Here is a 5,671-nt window from a genome sequence, read left to right as displayed (position 1 = left end):
TTCTCTTGCCCCCACAGGCTCCCTCGGCTCATGCCATGTCAGTTACATGCGCTGAGCTCAGACTGAGTCTCCCCTTTCCAAGCCAGATCCTTTCCAGATGTGAGCAGCAGAATTAGAGAGAGTAATAGGCAACCCTCTACCAACGAGAGTTTCCTGCACTTCCCAACAAAATCAGAGAGGAATTTTCCAAAGTCACCATATGGGAAAATATGAGTAGGAAAGAGGAAGCAGCTATAGTCTGACTATAAAGACTTGGGCAAGAAACAATCTCCCATTGCTTTTTGTCAACACAGTTTGCAAGATCCATGAAAGATGCCAAAAGAAAGCATGCTGGAATTGACAGAAGAGAAACAGAGACAGTGTGTGCTTTAGCATTTCATTGCAGGATACCGGAGCTGCACTATCTGTTACTAGATCTTTAATTTTAGCTACGTTCAACCAAAAATCTGAATTCCAGGTGGGAATGTCCTCCCATTCCCTGGGGGGCTGGTTCAAATTAGCCCGGAACAGGCAGATCACCGGTTTTTCCTGCATTTCATCTCCCTCCTCTTTAACTCCCCCTGGTTTTCAACCCATCAACTGATCTTCAGTGACCAGGGGTAAATAGGCTGAAACTATAAACATCTTAGAGGCAAAGTCCCTAAATTTGATGTAATACCCCATGTACCCAATCTCTTTTTTATCTTCTAAGCCCCATATTACAGCACTAAAGATCAATATAACCCTCCAACACACACATACACACACACACTCCAGCCCTGGTCACGTTTAGGAGCCCAGAAACCTCCTATTTCTTATTTCTCCCCTCTTGGTAATAAAGAGAGGAACATGCTGTTCATAACACAGTCTGCTCGAAGTGCAGCAATACTTCCAAGAAAGCAACACAGCTTTTTGTCACAGACAGCAGAGTTACTATTTTAAATATAAAGCCACCCGTTTTGTGACTGCCCCGCAGCGCTCTGTACAGTACCTCCACAAAATCTGCAGAGGATCTGTCCTCACCAAGAACACGACCTTCTTGCTGAATTCCAAAAAAGGGACACTGATTCTTCCCTCTCGGCTCCAGCTGAACTAAAGTCTAAAGCAATCAAGTTATTTCCTCCCTCTCCTCTTCCAGGCTCATATCAACTGGAACTGATCCCCCTCTGTGCCACGTGTAAGTTTTAAAAGTTAGTGTGGGAAGTGCATTTTTACTAAAACAAAAATAAAAACAAAACAAAGCTGGCTGCTTTTTCTTAGTGATTCAGAGATCCAGGATGCATTTGGCTGCTACCCTTTCTATATTACAATACCCTGAGTCCATACAACAAAACTGATACAGTGTTTTCAGGGAGGAGAAAAAAACGTATGCTTATGTTGGGGGACACCCCATTTTACCCCAGTCTGCAGACAGAGAGAAGGAGGAGTAGGGTGACTACTTGGCTCACTATTGATGCCAGAGCAGCCCACAAGGGAGAGGAAGAGAGCAGGATTCACCCTTTGCCTAAACTGCATTTTTATCTGTGTTTTTGTTGTGTAAGTGTATAAGTACTTAGCTGTCACGTAGTATCTAGAGGTACCACATTGTAAAAAGAGGGGCATTATACCTCCTTTAGTGGGGAAACGGAGGCACCCAAGCGTCACAGCCAGCCCAGGATTACCCAGCAGGACAGAGCCAGTACTAGAAACCAGATATCCCATGTGCAAAGGTAACACTTACACTATGCTACAAATTACCTACATAGGCTGTTTTTTTCCAAGCTTTCACTTCCTCCATATCTTACGCTTTTACATCAACATATCCCAAATTCGCGATCTCCCTCCTATCTCCAGGCCCAGTGCTGCATTTCCATCATCAGAACTCACAAAAATTCCCAGAAAAAACAGAGATGGAGTCAAACCTATCTAAAGGCATTCTGACCCACCACTAAGCCAAAAGCTACGCCCTAGAATGGTGTATGGACCCAGGCAACCACTGTTTCTGTTCACTACAGATTTCTGCTGCTTTCAGAGGAAAGAACTTCCACTGCAAGACTCGCAACATAGAATTAGTTGCAGGAAACATTTCCAGACAAACTCGTCTTTGTACTCTTGCATGTTCCCTGCGGATGGGTGCGAGTGGTGGTTGCAGCCTAAATGAAGAAACATTTTCAGGTTTAAAAACTGAAGCTGAAGACTCAGTTTAAACTTTGGTACAATCACTTCTTCGGATCATGTAGATGGCGGAGAAACAGGTCCTTGGGCAAACAACTGCTAGGGTATTTCATTGAACAACCGGCAGCTATGACAGACAGCATGTGCCACAGCACGCCATTGAGCTTTTGCAATGGGCCCAGCGCACTGTGCAAGACCCAACCTCCTACACTGGCGCCAGCAGAAAAAAGCCCCAGTGGTGGTCAAGGACAGACTTTGGTAACTTGAGCTCTTATTTTTCAAAGACCTCAGCATAAGGACGTGCCCAGGGCCAAGCTGCAGTATGCAGTACACTATATTCCACTAGTGTAACTGAGAAAGCCGGCCAACTTATCTAAGCTTCACCAAGGCTGCACTTGCCTCATGGAACCACGGAGGATCAAGAGAGCACAGAGGTAGCTCAAACCCATCAGACCTGCTCAGCTATGACTTTGCAACTATTGTGACTGTCCTAAAGAGATTATAGGCTAGATTTAGATGTGATATGATAAACTCAGATAAAAGACACCTCAGTCAAGGAACAGCATGGCAGAGAACAAAAGGTATAAACGGATCTATTGAAGCATGAGCTCCAAGAACAGTGGTTCTACAGGCATTAGCTTACTTGTGATCAGCACAGAGCGAGGCATGAGGCATTCAGGAGATTTAAGTTTTAATTGTATCTTAAAAGGTAATAAAACATTCTTTACTCTCACCTTTATTTATCTAACTTAAATAAGACTCTACAGAAATACTGGCATTCCTGAAGTGGCCACTGCTATGTGCTGATACTGTGCCTTTATTTGAAAGGAGAGAAAAAAGCCCATTAAAATTCTTTTAAGTAACTTGCCATCATTTGCTTCAAAAAATGAATAATCAAAACACAAAGAGTAAAAGGGGTTTTTGTCTCCAAAGCAGGAAGGGAAGTATTTTTCAAACCTAAGTATGCACAACAGAGCCTGGCCACGAGCCTATTGGCATCTGTGTCTTGATCCGAATGAACTTTAAGATGTCTGTTCTCCCAGAGGACGTGTACTGTTTAAAAAAAAAAAAATAAAAAAAACATGACTGCTTTTAATCTACCTGAAATATGAGATACAGACATAGCATATTTTGTACTTGTTTTATACTATCCATGTTCCTTTTAGCCTGCTGCAGCATTATTAGGATATTTCTGTTCCTATATCACAGTATATAACTAACATTTCCCAGAGAACCCACCCAGGGCCATATAAAGCCATCTGCTTTCAAGTTAGCAATGAATTCTTCTTACAGATACAGGGTACAGAACAGCTCACACTGTCACTCCAACAAATTACGCTGCTGTTTATTTAAGTAATAAAGGAATTTGTTCCAAACAGTTGGGTTTTTTCCAGCATTTGTTCACCACATGTGGTTTGCTTCCTTAAGTGTTGATTTTTAATAGCTAAGAGACTTTTTCCTGCCTTTTATCCACCAGGCTAATTGCATTCTTATTCTTTTCTGTTTAACGAGAGCTGACATTCAGCTCAGAGCTCTGTAAAACAGGAAGCGACGTAGTTCCTGTTCCAAGGAGGTAACAGTTTAAACTGACCTCAGACGAAGCGGACATAAGAGAAATGGACAAATCCAGCCTTGTGATTATTTGACTTTTTTTTTTTTTTTCTATTGTGAGAGGGTAGATGCAGTCAAGTCCCTTTGTCCCATCCTCCTGCATCCTAAAATGATCACCCAAAAGAATAGCCCCTTAACCGAGGTACCACAAACCGTGCTCAGCTGTTCTCAACCTCCTCACCTGAACACGCTAATCTTTCTCTGTTGCTTACCAAAGGGAGCCCAGATTACCTTGTACTAGTAGGACTTGCTTTACACAACTAAAGAAGCCACGATGAGCCACCTGCCATTCTCCATTCCCCTTCTAACACTTGCAGTTATGACCACCTGCACTAGGCACTCTCCCCCTCCCCCCAAAGTTATTCAAGCAGTTAAGGTCAGCCCCATACGCAGAGCTGCAGTAACTGCCTTCCCCCTAAACTGCCTCATCTGCACATGGATATGCCTTCTCCAGAGGGAGTTCCCTTGCAAATATCCAAAATTCAGAATTTCGTAACAAACTCCTATTTGTTATCCTGGTCAACATAGGAACTGAGATTTCTTGAAGCTGCATGGCTCTTTTCTTAAGGAATGGAGCCATGTTCTGACCATCAGCTTTTCTTCTAATGACTTTAATTAGTTATAAGAAAAGCAGCACTTTTGAAAATGCATATGGTATAAAGTATATAAGTGTAATGTATTGCATTGTACCTATTTTTGATGAGGCAAAGCAGTAGAACTGAAAAACAAAACTCAAGTAAAAGTTTAAAAACAAAATCTGTGCTCCAAAACCAAAGCATTCCCTCAAATTCCTGCAAGCCAGATCTGCTGAGTCAGGCATCGCTCTGCTCAGTAGTTCCAAGTCTGACAAATCTATTTGCTTCTTTTATAGCAATGAAATGTGTTTTACTTGTTTTCTTTATTATAAAAATTCATATCAGAAAGAATTACATGAATTTTACAGAAGAAAGTAAAGACAAGATATACCTGCCAACCTGACAACATCTCCAGCTGTCAAATGATTAATATGCTTATCACCGCTGGATAAAAGAAAAAAAACAAACAAACAAACAAGAGCTGCAAAGGGTATCACCAGAGTCCATGAAAGAAGAACAACCCTCCTGAGCATTTTAATGTCTAAAGCTGAAATTTCCTCTCATGTGAACTGGGAGTTATGCAAAAAAATAAGTAACAGAACTTAAAGATAATGTCGAAATCTGCTCTGTATCACAGAGCTTTGCCTACTTCCTCATCATGATGAGCAGGGCAAATTAATTCTGTGCACTGTGGATTTTATTTATTCAGTTATCAAATTCTAAAACCGCAGAATGTAAATGGGGGATCTAGGATTTTTAGAGGAGTGCCCCCCACACACTCCCCTCACTCCCAGAAAAAGGAAAATTAGAAAAAGTATTATATTACGTCTAAAACATTCTCAGCCAAGTTATGACACAAAGAAAGTGCTGAAAGTGAAGAAGTAACACAAGACAGATTTCTAAGACGTTAGATGGGGTAACTATACGACTTTGTCCTTCACTCCATCTTCTTCAATACTGCAGGAAAAATACAAAATTGACTAGTTCTCTTACTTCCAAGCAGAGAAAGTAGGCTGTGCTAACCTCTGCATTGCTCCCTCTACCTAAAATTGATAAGTGAACTAAACATCTACAGTTAATCTGGGATTTTTCTGTTGCAGTGACATCTGCACATGTGCAAGTGCCCATACCTGAGAGTCCTGGGCCTGGACAAACCTAGAGATTTCTCTGAAGGCGCCAGGCTCTCAGACTTGGATATTCTTTCTCTTGGTAGTGAACAAACTCCAAAGTTAATTTTGTACTTTTTTTTTTTTTTTTTAAATATTCCTGTGCAATTTCCCCCCCTCCCCAATAAACAATCTCAATCCCCAGGTAAACACATCTTACTTAAACATTCATTGGTAAGGACTACT

The sequence above is a fragment of the Vanellus vanellus genome (assembly GCF_965231255.1).
Source record: "Vanellus vanellus genome assembly, chromosome: 5".
NCBI classification, from domain to species: Eukaryota; Metazoa; Chordata; class Aves; order Charadriiformes; family Charadriidae; genus Vanellus; species Vanellus vanellus.
Note: the sequence above shows the minus strand (reverse complement) of the source record.